Source organism: Cryptomeria japonica, chromosome 1 (genome assembly GCF_030272615.1).
Source record: "Cryptomeria japonica chromosome 1, Sugi_1.0, whole genome shotgun sequence".
In the NCBI taxonomy this organism is placed as follows: Eukaryota; Viridiplantae; Streptophyta; class Pinopsida; order Cupressales; family Cupressaceae; genus Cryptomeria; species Cryptomeria japonica.
In genome coordinates this window covers 40088829-40106837 of record NC_081405.1, presented here as the reverse complement: position 1 = coordinate 40106837, position 18009 = coordinate 40088829, and positions in this window count along the sequence as shown.

Sequence of the window (18009 nt, the reverse complement as noted above, 5' to 3'; positions counted from 1 at the left end):
AATGGGAGGGAGGAAGCTATTGCGACAAAATGTCGAGCATGCTAACTATTTTCTTTACAATTGGGGACAAATTTGGCCTCACACAAGAGCACTACATTCTTAAAATTGGTGAAGGATCGACAGCACAATGTATCACTGTGTTTGATTTTGGAAGCAATAAAGTTGGGATTGTTGAAGTAGTTTGAAGGAATGATGTGGCACCATCACTCAAGCTTTCTTTCTAAATCTGATATGTATTGTTCTGGGAGTGAGGCACAACTTGAAAATGGGTCAAGTGTCCGCCCCGACAAAGATGCAATGGTCACAATGCTGCAAAGCTCAAACTTCATGGCTGGCCATTTTCATGAGTCATTACCACAGTCTCATGCCATACATTATAGTGCTTCATAGCTGAAAGGGAAGATGATAAAAGTTCATACAAGAGGAATACATCATTTTTGTCAAAATCCATGCAAGTTTAAGGAGGATAGGGTTCCATCTCTAAGGTTGTTGGATGTGCGATGTATGTCCAACCTCCCAGAAAATACTATATATGGAGGACCGAAATCCTAATCTCCCTGGGAGAGGCTAGTACTGGAATTACGCAGACATTACAATCCACAATAGAATGCTTGGCAAGGGACATGGGATATACGGGGATATACGGTCAACCAAGTAGAGGGTGCACTTACCATGCTTTATAAACCTTTTGTCAGTGTTTAGCTTGGAGCAGCCTATCTGAAATGGCTATCGACTTATGATGGCAAGAAGAGAGGTGAGGAATTCATGGTTCGTGCCTTTAATGGTGGTCCAAAGAGAGCAAATTACAAGTCAAATTTGCAATTTTGGAAGCGATACCAACTGGTTAAGCAAAGTCTTCCAATGGAAATTGGTATGCAAATTTTGGAGCTCCCTTCCACAACATCCCGCCTTCACGTGGCATGGTGGTAAGATCAGCATGCAGAGAACCTCAAGTTAATGCAATTAATAGATGTTTTCCCCCTCTGCATGGTTTTGATGGAACAGCAGAAAAAATTCCAAAGAAATATAGATTTGGCAGGTGTAGTTTCAAATGCCATGAGTTGCTAACATCCTCCAAACGCCATGAGTTGCAGAGGTCAAAGGCATAGAAGATGGAGTATGGTGTGGAATAGAAGTTAACAGCAGTCCATGTTTCCTTCTGCATGGGTATCTGTGTGGTTTTGACCGCGAGTGTGTGTGGTGGAAAAGAAGAAATGAAACTTATCAAGTTCCTCTCCCCGCATGGCATAGTCTAAGGTTAAGAAAACTTCCATGGCAAAAATGAAATTGCCAGGTTCTGCATGATATTTTGAAGGAGGGTTTTCAGTTTCAAAACAAATGCATTTGGATTAAGAAACCCTCCAGTAATGCCAATAACTCCTCCTGTGTAATGTGGGTGGTTTGAGGAAGATTAAATATTTTCAAACAATGTAAATATTTCAATCAAATGCACAGGAAAAGTGCCATGAAAGTCTCAGACAAAGCTCCAAAATGAAGTCCAGGCAAAAAATCATTATCCCACATTCACTATGGAGGGGAACGTTTTGGTGTTTATAACCAATAACCCACACAAGTATAATGTCAAAGCCTCAAGACTTTTGATAGATGGTGCTCGTTGGGCACCCAAGCGGACCCCACGTGCTTGGGTGTGGATCCCAAGGTGACTAAGGAGATGACAGATGGTGACAGGTGGACCCCATGCAGACACGCTTCCCGATGCAGATGAGCAAAATTTTGCAGAGAAAGGCTGACTTAACCAGCGAGCACGTTTGGACCAGATCGACAGTCCACGCGACTTCGCGAAGGCGAGATGCACGCGAGATAAAGGGCTGCGAAATGGTGAAAAGCCCAAGGCGAAAATGCAGCGAGTTAAAGATCAAGCAAGTTCCAAGCAGATCGACGGTGCGCGTGGTTTCATGAGGCAAAGTTGCACGTCGGTTACCATCTATGAAATGGCGAAAGCCTGGTGGCGATGATGTGGCAGGTCCAGTCAACGGTCCAGCAGGCGGGCCCCGTCCCAGTGGCGATGACATGGCATTGAGGTGGCCGACAAGTGAGCGTGCACATGACAAATAGATGATGTGTCATCCTAGGTGGCGCCCAATGGACCCCATCGACCAATCAAAGGTTGCCACATGGCAGGGCGTCAGGGCACAATCAGAGCAAAAATCAAAGTTAAATGCAAATTAAATATATAGTTCAGACTATATTGAAAATTGAAAAATTTAAATAATGTGCACATGTTGAGTGATTAATTCGCCCAGAGGTCCATTTTTTGTCAAAATGGCAAGTATCATATATCACCGGAAAGCTCTCGAGATGAGAAATGCAGTTATGAAGTTTGTTTAAAGAAAGATCAGATATTTTGAGAGCAGTTTCTATGGGAAAGAAGAAGAATTGAAATTCAGTTGGAAAAAGAGACATCTGGCAATTTTGGTTGCAGACCTATTTTTTCCTTCCTCTTTATATTCCCAATTTCTTCTCATTTGTAAGGATCACAAGATTTTGTAAAAAGCTCTAGCAAAATATATTTGGGGGTTTCTTCTTTTTGATTCCTGAAGGATCATTCTGAGTTAATGTAGATTCAATGATGAACATCAATACACAGATCAAAGCATTCTGATCCTAGATTCTTGTTGTCTTCTTGTATGTATGATTGATTTACTAGTTTGGTGAGATAATCCAAGGTTATTTAATTGAATGATTTGCAAGGCAAATTCATGGAGATATTTTAAGTTTCTCTCTCAAAGAAGGAGATTAAATATACTTAGAATTTCTCTGATAGTAATCAGTAATTCTACTTGAACCTGATAACTGGGTTTAGCATAAAGATAAAAATTTATATATGTCAGGCATATGTAAGTTTAGTGAAGTTAGAATGATGAAATGTATGTGGATTTCCAATTTAGAATTCTTATTTAGTCTTAGGTGACTCTGAAGCCTGGGATAAGGCACTAGTATACTTTGTTGGGTTCTATAAGCTTCTTGGAGATCAATAAAAAATTATTACAAACCTTTCTTTTATGTTTAAGGTGATAGGGTTTGCAGGGGTTGGTATTTGTCTTCTCTGTAGATCTCCAATCATAGTAATGAAAAGTAATCACAGAAGGTAAACACGCCTAAGCTAGGTGAAAGCTTGAAGTGTAGAAGGTTTTAGTACAAACCTTGTTATATGTTGGCTTTTGTTATGTTTCCTATTGTTTCTCTCCATAAGTGATAGAGATCTAAGATTCGAGTAGGGAAAACAAAGCAATCAGAATTTAAGAACAACAAAAATGGCGACTCTACTGGGGAATTGCTGAATAAGAATTGCCTAATTTCATATCTAGCTAGTCTGTCCATTGTGTATGCACAGAGTTTTGAAATTGAATTTTATGGTAGAGAATGTTCCTTGTTCTGGATCTGCAGAATGATATGTGTTTCATGTCATATATTACAAAGGAGTAACAGTAAATTCATTGTTGAAAGTTGTAAGAAGTTCTTGCAGCTGTGTGCAAATTTTTCCCAAATTCCTTATTGGGTGGCAACTTTGTGGTTCATACCAGTGTTAAATAGCCTGGAAGAGTGTTTATTGCAGCGAGATTGAAAGAGAAACAGAGAATTTAAATATGTGTTGAATGGCATTCTACTATTCAAAATATCCTCTATGCAAGAGGTGGCGACTCTGTGATAAAAGACTGTGTTGAAAGTTGAAATCAATCTTTAGATCTACAAGTTTTGTACAGCTGCAAATCTTCGGGTATTTTCAGAGGTTTTAAATGCAAGACATTTCTTCTAAAAATTTGAATGTGTAATGTTGTTTTCCCATTTAGTGAACAACACTAGTCTAGAGGGAAAGAGGAATCACAAAATTAATTTGCATATCTATGATGCTAAAGTATCCAGTGTATATGATCTTATGTAGTATGCAAATTTGGAAAACCTTATGTCAAGCAATGTTAATGAATAGATTTGAATAAGGATATGTGCTTGAATTTTTTTATCCAAGATTGTATAATTATTTGTGGGAGTAAGAAGGAAAATGAATAGTGAAGTTTTTCAGCCTTGTGTATTTCCACATAGAGCCATGCCTAGTAAACCAGAACAACCATGTAATAGGAAGAGTTTCAGTATGAAGTATTATGCTGCTCTAAACTTTGAAGGTATTCTGGGTTACCCAAATCCCATACCCACAGAAATCAGAAAGTATTTGCCCATATTCAGTGGGAAGAAATCAGAATTAGCATGTCAACACATGAAAAGAGTTTCAGATTTGATAGGAGAGTTTGAAATTTGTCAAGAAGATGTGTGCATGAAGTTGTTTGTTCAGTCACTGAAAGAAGATGCAAGGGATTGGTTTTCCTTTTTGCCAGTAGATTGTATTTCCTCTTGGGAGGAATTGATTTCAGATTTCATAGACCAATTTGATGAAAAAGTGAGTGATTGTGATTTGCTGAAAGAGTTCACATACATACAAATCAAGGAAGATGAATTGGTACCAACATTTAATATCATATTTTCACAAGCATTGACTAAAATTTCCAGAAAGTATAAGTTTGATGATAAAGTATGTCTGGATATTTATATGAGTGCTTTTGGTAAGAAGATGGGTTTCCTATTGAGAAACAAAGAACCTAAGACTTTGTATGAAGCTTTTGACATAGCTAGGGACATTGAAAATAATTTGAAATTTGGGATAGCCAAGAGATTCGTGTCTGTTGATGTTTCATGCCAAAACACCTTCAATGGTGAAATACCATGTGAAGCCGAACCAATCATTCTTTGTCTAGGTGCATCAAGCTCTGCAGTTCCGAATGGTTTTGTTGATGCATGTGTTTTAGATTTAAATGAGAGTCAAGAACCCCTACTGTTAATGTTGGTTGCCTCTCACAGTAATGATGGACTAATTAATGAGAAGTGTTGTGAAAATGTTGATACAAAGATAGATATATATAAGGGGTACATGCCATTTGATTTGTATGTCGAGTATGCTAATTATGTGACTGCAAATTTTCAAGTAAATCATGCATCTCCTAAGGTTAACAATAATTAAAATTATGGTAATGATGACCATCAATCTTTACATGTTACTGATGTGTTTGATTTTGTAATGCCAAGTACTGATGGATCACCAAATGTTGTTGATTATGCAAGTGAAGATGTGCAATATGATGTAAATCAGATTTTGTTTAAGTCTAATAAATCTGAAAATGAAATTGTGAATGATGCTGATGATGTGTTCGGTGCAAGTATACCCAGTGATGAATGTGTTTCCGAATGGAGTGGTGCTGCTGATTATGAGGACATTGAGTTCTATTCCTAGCACCTTGAAGGTATGCAAATGAACAATGAAGAGCCATTTCAGAATGAGAACGATCTTGGCACAAGTTGTTCACTTTCTTTTGATCAGCAAATGAATGCCACTCATGCAGCTAATGATGGTTATGAAAATTCTTATTATTCATCTTGCGAAGATGATATAAGAGGAGACCAAGTTATGTACCTCAGTTATGAATCTAAAAACGAAAGTGTTTTTGAAGATAAGAATGTATGTGATAGTGTTGATAATGTTCTATTTTCATATTTAAGTAAACCCGTGTTTGAATGCTTTCAAAATTTCAAGTACCATGATGAGGATGTGAATGTTGATAGTATGCTTGAACCGGATTTGGAGTTCTTTTCTTTTGATACAAGTATCCATGGTGCTGATTTTATTGATGAAAATGATGAAATTTCCCCTTGTGCGGAACAAATTTGTAATGCTGATGTAGTTCCGAACAGCAGTAACACGTGTGGCAAAATTTTACTTCATGATGAAGGTAAGAGGCATGGGTTGTGTGATGATTATTTCAGACCACAAATGGAAGTTTTTCAGATGGATGTAAGCCTGACAGAGAAAGATTTAGCTGAAGATTTGCTTCAATCGGAGGTATGCATTCTTTTCCGTGAATGGGATATTGAGAATGCGGAAGTTTTGAGTTTGATAAACAAGGAGAGTATAGAGTGTGATCAGCATAGGGAATTATCACATCTGAACCAAAATGTTTATGTTCCTTGCTTGCATCAGTTGGTTAGTAGTGTCCCTCATCCTATTGATTTAAATGATAATAAGGTATGTGCTGATGGGAATTACAATGTTGAAAATGAATGTTTTACTTTTGAAGTTCAGCATGATGATGTCCCTGCAAATGGTAGAATTGGTTGGGATAGTGAAATGTATGGTATCTTGTGGGAAGGCCTCTATGGTGAATTGTCTCATGTTTTTACTTGTGTTGAAGTAGTGTGTGATTATAAAGTTCAGAATCAGACAAGAGGTATGCACACCAGCTATTACAGTGATGAGATAAAAGAGGTGCATTATAAAAGTTATGCTCATTTGTTATTGAAAAGAGCCTTCGTTTGGATCATGGTATCAAGTGATGAGAATCAGATTTTTGACAGAGGTAAATGCTAAGATTGTTTGAGCAGCTTATGATTAGTTGTGAGTATGTTTGTATCTATTGTATAGTTGCTTTGCTTCAGTTGTGTGGTTTTCAATAAAGTGCCATGTTGTTTGGGTAGGATAAGGAAGCCCTGTTTTTGAGAAGAGAAGAGAAGTGATCCATTTTTGGGTGGTCTGCTTAACCATTGATTCTATGATTCTTGTGTTGATCTTGCAATCAACAATCCCCAGTCAGAGCCACTATTGGGACTCATTAAAAATGAGTCAATTTTAGAGGCCCATTTCAAAATTTTGCTCTGCATGTCAGAAAGGCACCTAAATGAGTCAGTTTGAATGGCCTAGTTGGAGAGGGGGTAAAATGGAGCCAATTGATTTTCAAAGGGTAAGGCTCGAGAAACATGTCCTACACCTTTCATTTGGCCTATTAATTGATGTGAAACTTTCAAAATTCAATTTAGATAGGTTTACTAGGTACACATTTCGAGGGGTGAGTTGAAAGTGCATTTTAGGCACAAATGCAGATTTTATTGAGTAGCCTACTTTGAGCAGTTACATCTTTTACCCTGTTGATTGTAATGAAGAAATTCAAAATGGATTCACTTATATCCATAAATGTGAATGATCTTGCAAATTTTCAAGTCCTAATGAATCCATTTGCTCAGTTTTCAGAGCCAAATCCATTTGCAGTTTGTGTGGTTTGACTAGTCTCTGTTTCGACTGCTAGTCGGAGCCCTGTTTCGCATAAGTGTAAAAGTTGCTTTAGTAAGTATCATGCCAAAATGTTTCTTTTGGGTTAATTCTGCTATAAATTACAAGATATGTTTCAAATTTCAAGCCTCTGCCAATCCATTTGATCGGTTTTCAAAAGGGTTCATTTAGCCATCGTTTTCAGTTATCCGTACTTTTAGTGCTATATCAGTTAAAGTGGTTGTTTTTATGAGCACACCATTTGCATCCAGTCAGGCTTTTGGTCGAACTAAAAATTAAAGAGTTAATATGTACTTCAAGGTACCTGTGTTTCAAATTTGAGGGTCTACGGAGGTCGTTTGATATTTTTGAGAAAGGCATCATGTGTTGCCAGAACATTGACTCCATCAAGTCTGCAATGTCGACAAAGCCAGTTGGTCATTTTCGATGATTAATATCTCTTCGCTCGGGACTTGTCTTGAGAAACCACTTGGCAGTATTCATGCTTGTATATCAAAGTACACGCCTGTCAGATGGCGAGGTCCAGAAAGGTGTTTTGACCACTTTAAAAATTACGTCTTCGCGATTAAATGCGAAAATGTGGCGTAATTGCCTGAAGGTTGCAAAATTCAGTCTGATGATCCGAAAATGATGTCGATCATTTCCAGAGGTGTGTTTTAGGTTCCTAAATAATTTTGGAGGTCAGTTGCATGAAAACGAAAAAAAATTTAGTCGGACCCACTTTGGGACCCGACCTGACTTGTGGCTTCACGAGGTTTTTGAATCAAGATTTAAATTTGATATCTTAAACCATATGTTTATATGATTTAAGTATAAATTAAAACAGCAAGGAGGAAGCTATTGTGACAAAATGTCGAGCATGCTAACTATTTTCTTTACAATTGGGGACAAATTTGGCCTCACACAAGAGCACTACATTCTTAAAATTGGTGAATGATCTGTAGCACAATGTATCATTGTGTTTGATTTTGGAAGCAATAAAGTTGGGATTGCTGAAGTAGTTTGAAGGAATGATGTGGCACCATCACTCAAGCTTTCTTTCTAAATCTGATATGTATTGTTCTGGGAGTGAGGCACAACTTGAAAATGGGTCAAGTGTCCGCCCCGACAAAGATGCAATGGTCACAATGCTGCAAAGCTCAAACTTCATGGCTGGTCATTTTCATGAGTCATTACCACAGTCTCATGCCATACATTATAGCTCTTCATTGCTGAAAGGGAAGATGATAAAAGTTCATACAAGAGGAATACGTCATTTTTGTCAAAATCCATGCAAGTTTGAGGAGGATAGGGTTCCATCTCTAAGGCTGTTGGATGTGCGTTGTATGTCCAACCTCCTAGAAAATACTATATATGGAGGACCGAAACCCCAATCTCCCTGGGAGAGGCTAGTACTGGAATTACGCAGACATTACAATCCACAACATAATGCTTGGCAAGGGACATGGGATATATGGTCAACCAAGCAGAGGGTGCACTTATCATGCTTTATAAACCTGTTGTCAGTGTTTATCTTGGAGCAGCCTATCTGAAATGGCTATCGACTTATGATGGCAAGAAGAGAGGTGAGGAATTCATGGTTCATGCCTTTAATGGTGGTCCAAAGAGAGAAAATCACAAGTCAAATTTGCAATATTGGAAGCGATACCAACTGGTTAAGCAAAGTCTTCCAATGGAAATTGGTATGCAAATTTTGGAGCTCCCTTCCACAGCATCCTCCCTTCACGTGGCATGGTGGTAAGATCAATATGCAGAGAACCTCAAGTTAATGCAATTAATAGACGTTTTCCCCCTCTGCGTTGTTCTCAAAATCTGATTCCCCTTCAATGCCCTTAATAATACAATCTAAAATGGGTGCCGAGAAGACATCAAGGATAAAGGGATTCTAGAGGCAACATATGACAAGGTTTGGTTAGACCTTCTACACTTCGGGCTATTCTTTGAGCCCAGGTGGGTATACCCTTTGTGAATTAACTTCACACTCTTAAGCAACAAACCCACAGCAAACTAGTCCAGAAAACCAGTGGGTTTATTCACCTTGAAAACAACTGAAAACAAAGGACGAAACAATACTCAACTTCAGCATATTTGATCAACAAAGCACGCAATAAACAGCTTCGATTAGTACCAGTGCTTTATCCAAGGCTACAGAGTCACTCAAACTCAAATAAAACTCCTGAAACAAAATATCTCTATACTTCCCATCAACTTGGTTTCCATTAATCCTTGTGAATGCCTAACACCAACAAGAATTCAATCACTTCAAACTAAACTATGGTCCTCAAAATTCAAAGTTTCTCCCAAAGTATTTACTGGTAAGAATGATCATGCATATTTAATTTCCCTCTTAAAGAGAAAAGCTAAAAACACCCATACTGAGATTGCCTTACAATTTCAATCAAACAGAAAATCCTGGATTATTCAGAATGAAAACAGTAAATAAACTTAAGAACAAGTTTGAAGACAACACAAAGCTTCACTCAAAACTGACGGCCTGTATATTGATATTCATTTGAAAAGATTTTACAAAAGTCTGATTCTCCATTAAACTTTGGAAAAGCTCAGATAATATTTCTGCAGCGTTTTCTTACAAAATTTTTGTGATCCCTTTCTCTCTAGTCCTGGTATCCATTTATAACAATATGGATGCACAAAGCTTCGGACTTCTCGAAGAAAGTTTGTTACAATTATTTCAAAAATTGAAGAGGTTACAATTTTTTGCGTGAATCAGTTATGCGCTCTTCTCAGATTCCCCAGTAGTCTGTTCAACGGGTTGTTCAGTTGTAACCTCTTCTGGCTCTTCAGGGGCGCCCTCCAACTGCTCCGGATCTCGAGTGGAATATTTAACTCCCCACTCACTATATGTCTCCTCTGTCGGCCATACAAAACTAATCACATCATTCTTAACTTTAGTCAACCTTTTCCAAGAATTCCTCAGTTTGTTGACTTCTGAGTTAAGAAAACTATAGTGCGATTTAATTCTTTCTATTTCCTGTATGGTTATAACAAAGAAAGAGGTATCATCCAGATCAATGATTCCTTTGACCCTTGCTGACAACTTGGCATCCATCTCATTGAGCCATATCTGCTTATCTTTCAGCTGATCTGGATTGGCAAAAATCCCTGGGAGCAAGTCACAAACTTGATCAGTGTATTCCTTCTTAAGCAATTTAACCCTTCTTTCCACATTATCCACCTCTGTTGCCAATTGCAATAAACTCTTAGTGATATCAGAAGTGGATTTGATAATGGGATTAGGTCTTGCTTCATCACAGGAAACACACATGAACTCTAAGTCTTGCTCCCTAGGCCTCCATCTGTCAAAAATGGGTGTCAAAATGGCCTTATCTCTTCTTAATTCAGTCCATATCTCCATAACCTTTCCTACACTATTGTGAAGGAGTGAGGCATTTATAGTGTCTGCAAAGCTAGAGATTGTGGCTTTTATCTTCTCCTCATACTTCCCCGCATAATAGGCCTGAGTCTGCTTTAGATTCTCCAATTCTTGGGAAGTTATCTCAATCATTTGAGAGATGGAAGGCGCAGGAGACGGTGGGAGCTCAATGATGGGGCTAGTAGGTGGAGGTCTTGCAGGAGAAGAGGTGATCATTAATGTTGAAGACTCACCTTGTTGGCGTTGTCCTGCTGGCTGGCTCTGCAATTTAGCAATAATGCTATCTTTGCCTCTTATCTCCTCCTTAGCACTATCATAAGCCTTCAAAACTATTTCCAATTTAAGCTGGAGGGCCTCCTTTTCTCTGGCTTCCTTTTCAGCCACTGCAACACTAAATTTGGCAGTCTCTAGCACAGTGCTAGCAGCCTCTACTACCCCTGTACTCTCTACTCTCTTGATCATCAATCCACCAATGTGACTTGTCCCTGAGGTGTCCTTACCTTTCTTATCCTCATTTCTTTTAAGGGACCACATGACTAGTGCAGCATTGTCCTTACTGAATGTAACCCCTTCCATGGGTTTGGTCTCCTTTCTTACTGCATCCAGCACCAGAGCATCAGCAATATTCCATTCTGGTAAAATGAGCACTCCAGCTTGTGCTACTAGATCCCTTCCCTGTTCAGGAGTGATGGTTTTGAATTCTTCCATCATCTCCTGTTTTATTTCTTCCTCCATTGAGGCTGGATCTTTATTAGGCTGTTCTGCCTTTCTTGCTTCACATCTAGCATTATATTTATCTATATGCTGCTTCCAGATAAATTGCATGAATGCTTCAGATGTGACAAAGCTATCATCAGCTAGAAAGGCACTAGTGGCCTTCTTTATCTCAGGATCCCACTCCTGGCCTTTGAGTTCAGTTGAAGTGATGTCCATCTGTGCTTCAGTGGGTTCTTCTGGCATCCCTTCTTCCACTTCATCATATGTATATGCAATCTCCCCCAAGCTGCCCAACTGAGAGAGGTATTCAGTTGCTGCTTGCTCATCTCCTATGTGGAGAGGGGATTGGGATGGGGAATACAGGGGTGTATTTGATTGCACTTCCTTTCCCACCCTCTGCTTCTTTGGGCTGTCCTGGATGTCAATGACTTCTTGTGCCTTCCTCTTTCCTTTGGATGAAGAGGGCTCCCCTGTTGTAGACACCAGCACACTATAACCTTCTTTCTTATGCAGGGTGTAATCACCAGGAGGGATTGCTTTAGTGGGAGCTGATTTTCCCAAAATCATTCTTTCTTTCTCAGGGTTATTCTTGATTACAACTTCCCTCTTCTCCTTTATTGTTTGCATTACATCCTCAAAGCAAATAATCAAAAATTTTATCTTCTCTTCCAATGGGAAGAAGCTAGACAATGGGTCATAGCTAGCATCAAATTGATGCACAAAATCTAGGGCTTTCCTGTAAGCCACCCACTTTTCCTTCCTCAACTCTTGTTCATCTAAATCAAATTCATTCCTGATGAGGTCTTCAGGAAAATGGAATTGATGAGGCCTACCTCTGCATGCTACTTTCTTCCAGAACACACCATTGTAAAATTCCTCTGGATCAGCACATCTAGACACTGCAGTGGACAAATGGTAGGGTTTGAGGAAATCCTCAAAACATTTCCAGCCTCCCTTGGTGATTACAAATTGGTGGGCTACTGTAGCTGCAGGGAAAATAGTCCCTTTACCTCTGCCTGTTAACTCTGCCTCTTGCAGGTCACCAATTTGTCTGAGAATCTCAGCTATTCCCACTTTGAGGGGGACTTGGTATGGTAACAAAAATGGGGTGCCTCTGAAACCAAAGACTCTAAAAACTGTAGAGACTGGATATAAGTACATATCACCCCAGTTATGAACTATCTTGATATTCTCTGCGAATTCTTTTGGTCTTAAGAACTCCAGAAGAACCTTGGGGACTCTTGGGTTGTCAGAGCAAAGGAGAGTCCTTATTTTGGATGCAAAATATTTATCAAATTTCAGAAAACTAGCATCCTCTCTGTCCCATGACAACACAGTACTCCATAGTTGTACCGGCATCTTCTCTCCCTCCTTTTCTTTTACCAGGTCCATACCACTGGCGAAATAATCACCACCTTTGAAGAGAAAGAGGTGCATCAAGAGTGAATACCACCCAAATGGCCTATCCACCTTTCCATTCTTTATCCCTATCAACCCTCCATGGATAGCATCGGCAATATAAGAAGCATAATCAAATGTAATAGCAAGAGAAGGATTCAAAATTTGAACAATCATTAGCAAGTAATGGTTTGGCATATTCGATTCAGCATCCTCTCCTAGAACTTGGCAAAGTGCCCAATACATCCCTTTTGCCCTCAAGGTAAACATACTTAATGAAAAAGGCTCTTGTGTGTTGGGCCCTACAACTGCTAACCCTCCTACTTTCAGAAAAAGTTCTTTGAGAGGCCCATTCCTAAGATGACTCCTCTGTGCCCTGTACACCTGAGCTAATTGTGTGAAGTTTATAGGTTCCAAGAAGTTGGTAAACTCACTGAACCCAAATGTTGTTCTCAACTCTTCTGCATTAATCCCCACGAGGGTTTTTCCATTTACATCCCGGATGCACCTTGTAACTGAATCATAATTCAATGCCATTTGGGTTAACAAATCTGTATCCATGAACACCCCTGGGACTACCAACTTCCCAACATCTAATTCCCAAATGCTATTTTGAGGAGCAGGAGAATTCCTCATCCCAAATCCGACTCTAAATAACCCCAACCCAGACAGTCCAACCTGTGGGTCTCTTAACCAATTACCCTTGTCATATAATCCTTCTCCAATTTTCAGACGGGGAGCCCTGGGTACTAACTCTTTGGCCTTAGATGCCTGGTTGGTTGACAGTGTCAACTATTCTAAAAAGTCATCACACACACTCCTTTCTAAATAATCAACTTTACCAGAAAATTCCCTTTTAGAAGCCATTTGCAAAACAACCAGATGAATATCACTTCTTAAACACTTCTGTAATACGAGAATAATTCCACTTGTTACAACACACAAGAATAGCTGCAAAATAAGAAAGAACCTGATGCTTGCTTGAGGGAATTCGCTCTGCAACTGATTCACCTTCTCTGTATTTGCAAAAGATAACTCTGCGTTACTCTTCTGCAAAATCCTTTTAAAAGATCTCTATACTTGGTTGTTAGGAAATCAAATGCTTGTACTCTGGGCCTTAACTATAACATTGATTCCGCATGCTTCGGCCGTCCCTTCAAAATCGAATTCATACGAGAATTCATATTTTAACTCCAACGGGTCGCAGCCTTCCTGCAAGTGTCTCACTGTGAATTGCATTTTGACGGCTTTGTCTTTAGTCTGGGTCCCATCTTCCTATTGGCTACATAATACCACGCGGCATCTGATCATTGGCTTAGAAAATCCCTTTACATTCTGTTTTGATACTGGCCGAATGTATCCCTTTATATTGTGGCGGGCCCATGTTTTTCCCTTTTGGCCATGTCATCATCATGCCACGTGGACGGCTACTATTCATTCTCGCTATTTCGCGGCCTTAAAGGGTGAGCACTTAACCCTTGCGAAATAGCGTCGACCGTCGGATCTTCTCTGCAATCGATCGGTGTTTAACCCCTTGAGAAGGCTCTCAAAGATGGCGGGCCCATGGACACGCCATGGACACCTGGCGCCGTGTCACTTTCGGAGCCGACCTGTCAATTTTTCATTCGTCAAGCATGAACCATAGGGACCCATAGTTTCCTTTTAGACCGCGTGTCATCAAGACACGTGGACAGCCCTGGTTAACTCTCGCTATTTCGCGGCCTTAAGAAGTGGGCATCTTACCCCTGCGAAATAGCGTAAGCCGTTAGATCATATCTCAACTTGCTTAGCATTTAAACCCTGTTAGAAGCTTTCAGGAAAGGCGGGCCCACGGACACGCCATGGACACCTGGCGCCTTGTCATTTTCGGAGCTGACCTGTCACTTTTTCATTCGCTGGAAGGAGCCACGGGGTCTCAATGAATTGTAAGAGCTGTCCCTGCCAGGTCATCTCCACCTGTGAGCCGACTCATCTTTGGGGCCCACTTTTGAACCCTTGGTCCTGAGGAATGGTGGGCCCGCTAACTATGGTGACTTGTGCCACGTGCTACCTTTTAATACGCCGGAAGAAAGCCACGGGGCTCCAGCTACCTCTGACAATTATACCTTTTACCTCCTCCGTCACGACACATGGACGGCTGATATTCATTCTCGCTATTTCGCGGCCTTAAAGGGCGAGCACTTAACCCTTGCGAAATAGCGCTGACCGTCGGATCCTTTCTCAAGTTGATCGGCGTTTACTGGGCCCGACACTTTAGAAAGGAATAATACAAGGCGAAAATTTTTCAAATAATCAACATAACCGCCTAGGTAAATAACAAGGGGGGACACTTCCTACGATCCCACGACCCATGACTTAAGTGAAATAAAGTAACGGCAAAATAGAAACCAGAGGGCTTAGCAAGGAAAAAATCTAAAAAATTAAAACCCTTAAACCCCTAAGGTTTAGAACAAAGCTGAAGCACTTAGGATTACACCTCATTCGGAAAATTTTCAAGGTACCATAGCCAATTATGGGGAAAGAAGAACCCAATTTTAAAACCAATGATAACACCTTCCACAGCATCCTCCCTTCACGTGGCATGGTGGTAAGATCAGTATGCAGAGAACCTGAAGTTAATGCAATTAATAGATGTTTTCCCCCTCTGCGTGGTTTTGATGGAACAGCAGAAAAACTTCCAAAGAAATGTAGATTTGGCAGGTGTAGTTTCAAATGTCATGACTCGCTAACATCCTCCAAACGTCATGAGTTGTAGAGGTCAAAGGCATAGAAGATGGAGTATCGTGTGGAATAGAAAGTTAATAGCGGTCCATGTTTCCTTCTACGTGGGTCTCTATGTGGTTTTGACCGCGAGTGTGTGTGGTGGAAAAGAAGCAATGAAACTCATCAAGTTCCTCTCCCCGCGTGGCATAGTCTAAGGTTAAGAAAACTTCCATGACAAAAATGAAATTGCTAGGTTCTGCGTGATATTTTGAAGGAGGGTTTTCAATTTCAAAACAAATGCATTTGGATTAAGAAACCCTCTAGTAATGCCAATAACTCCTCCTGTGTAGTGTGGGTGGTTTGAGGAAGATTAAATATTTTCAAACAATGCAAATATTTCAATCAAATGCATAGGCAAAGTGCCATGAAAGTCTCAGACAAAGCTCCAAAATGAAGTCCAGGTAGAAAATCATTATCCCACATTCACTGTGGAGGGGAACGTTTTGGTGTTTATAACCAATAACCCATAGAAGTATAATGTCAAAGCTTTAAGGCTTTTGATGGACGATGCCCATTGGGCACCCAAGCGGACCCCACATGCTTGGGCATGGATCCCAAGGCAACCGAGGAGATGACAGATGGTGACATGTGGACCCCATGCAGACATGCTTCCCAAGGCAGACGAGCAAAATTTTGCAGAGAAAGGCCGACTTAACCAGCGAGCACGTTTGGAGCAGATCGACGGTCCGCGTGACTTCGCGAAGGTGAGATGCATGTGAGATAAGGGCTGTGAAATGGCGAAAAGCCCAGGGCAAAAATGCAGTGAGTTAAAGATCGAGCAAGTTCCAAGCAGATCGACGGTGCTCGTGGTTTTTTGAGGTGAAGTTGCATGTCGATTACCGTCTGCGAAATGGCGAAAGCCAGGTGGCGATGATGTGGCAGGTCCAATCAGCGGTCCAGCAGGTGGACCCTGTCCCAGTGGTGATGATGTGGCGATGACGTGGCCGACAAGTGAGCGTGCACATGGCAGATAGACGAGGTGTCATCCTAGGTGGCACCCAGTGGACCCCATCGACCAATCAGAGGTTGCCACATGGTAGGGCGTCAGGGCACAATCAGAGCAAAAATCAAAGTTAAATGCAGATTAAATATATAGTTCAGACTATATTGAAAATTGAAAAATTTAAATGATGTGCACATGTTGAGTGATTAATTCGCCCAGAGGTCCATTTTTAGTCAAAATGGCAAGTATCATATATCACCGGAAAGCTCTCAAGATGAGGAATGCAGTTATGAAGTTTGTTTCAACAAAGATTAGATATTTTGAGAGCAGTTTCCATGGGAAAGAAGAAGAATTGAAATTCAGTTGGAAAAAGAGAAATTTGGCAATTTCGGTTACAAACCTATTTTTTCCCTCCTCTTCATATTCCCAATTTCTTCTCATTTGTAAGGATCACAAGATTTTGTAAAAAAGATCTGGCAAAATATATTTGGGGGTTTCTTCTTTCTGGTTCTGAAGGATCATTCTGAGTTAATGTAGATTCAATGATGGACATCAATACACAGATCAAAGCATTCTGATCCTAGATTCTTGTTGTCTTCTTGTATGTATGATTGATTTTTTAGTTTGGTTAGATAATCCAGGGTTATTTAATTGAATGATTTGCAAGGCAAATTCATGGAGATGTTTTAGGTTTCTCTCTCAAAGAGGGAGATTAAATATACTTAGAATTTCTCTGATAATAATCAGTAATTCTGCTTGAATCTGATAACTGGGTTTAGCATAAAGATAAAAATTTATGTATGTCAGGCATATGTAAGTTTAGTGAAGTCAGAATGATGAAATGTATGTAGATTTCCAATTTAGAATTCTTATTCAGTCTTAGGTGACTCTGAAACCTGGGACAAGGCACTGGTATACTTTGTTGGGTTCTATAAGCTTCTTGGAGATCAATAAAAAGTGATTACAAGCCTTTCTTTTATGTTTAAGGTGATAGGGTTTGCAGGGGTTGGTATTTGTCTTCTCTGTAGATCTCTAATCACAATTATGAAAAGTAATCACAGAAGGTAAACCCGCCTAAGCTAGGTGAAAGCTTGAAGTGTAGAAGGTTTTAGTACAAACCTTGTTATATGTTGGCTTTTGTTATGTTTCCTGTTGTTTCTCTCCATAAGTGACAGAGATCTAAGATTTGAGTAGGGAAAACAAATCAATCAGAATTTGAGATCAACAGTGCTAATGGGTATTCATGGGGACACTAAAATATCATGGGATTTTAGTTCTTTATAAAAAAAAATTAAGTCTTTAAACTTATGGAGATTGATAATTAGCTTGTTTTGTTAGAAGGTCTAATCTATATGCAAATAACAAAGATACATGGTTCTAAAAAAAGGAGATAATTTTCATGTTGGAAATAAGGTGTTTCAATCTTTGTAAATTCTAGTTTTGTTTATTATATTTATTTATTATTTTAATTATTTAATTGTCTGCAAATGTCTAGTCATCTAGTGGGAGTTATAAGCTTGGTGGTGTCCTACTTGGCGATGACTGTATGTCACATATGTTACACATGTGGAGGTAGGCAATCCCACTTTGATGATGTTGACTAGTGTCAACCTATGATAGATTTAATGAACATATTAGACAAGTGGCAAGAGATACCTTTTGTAT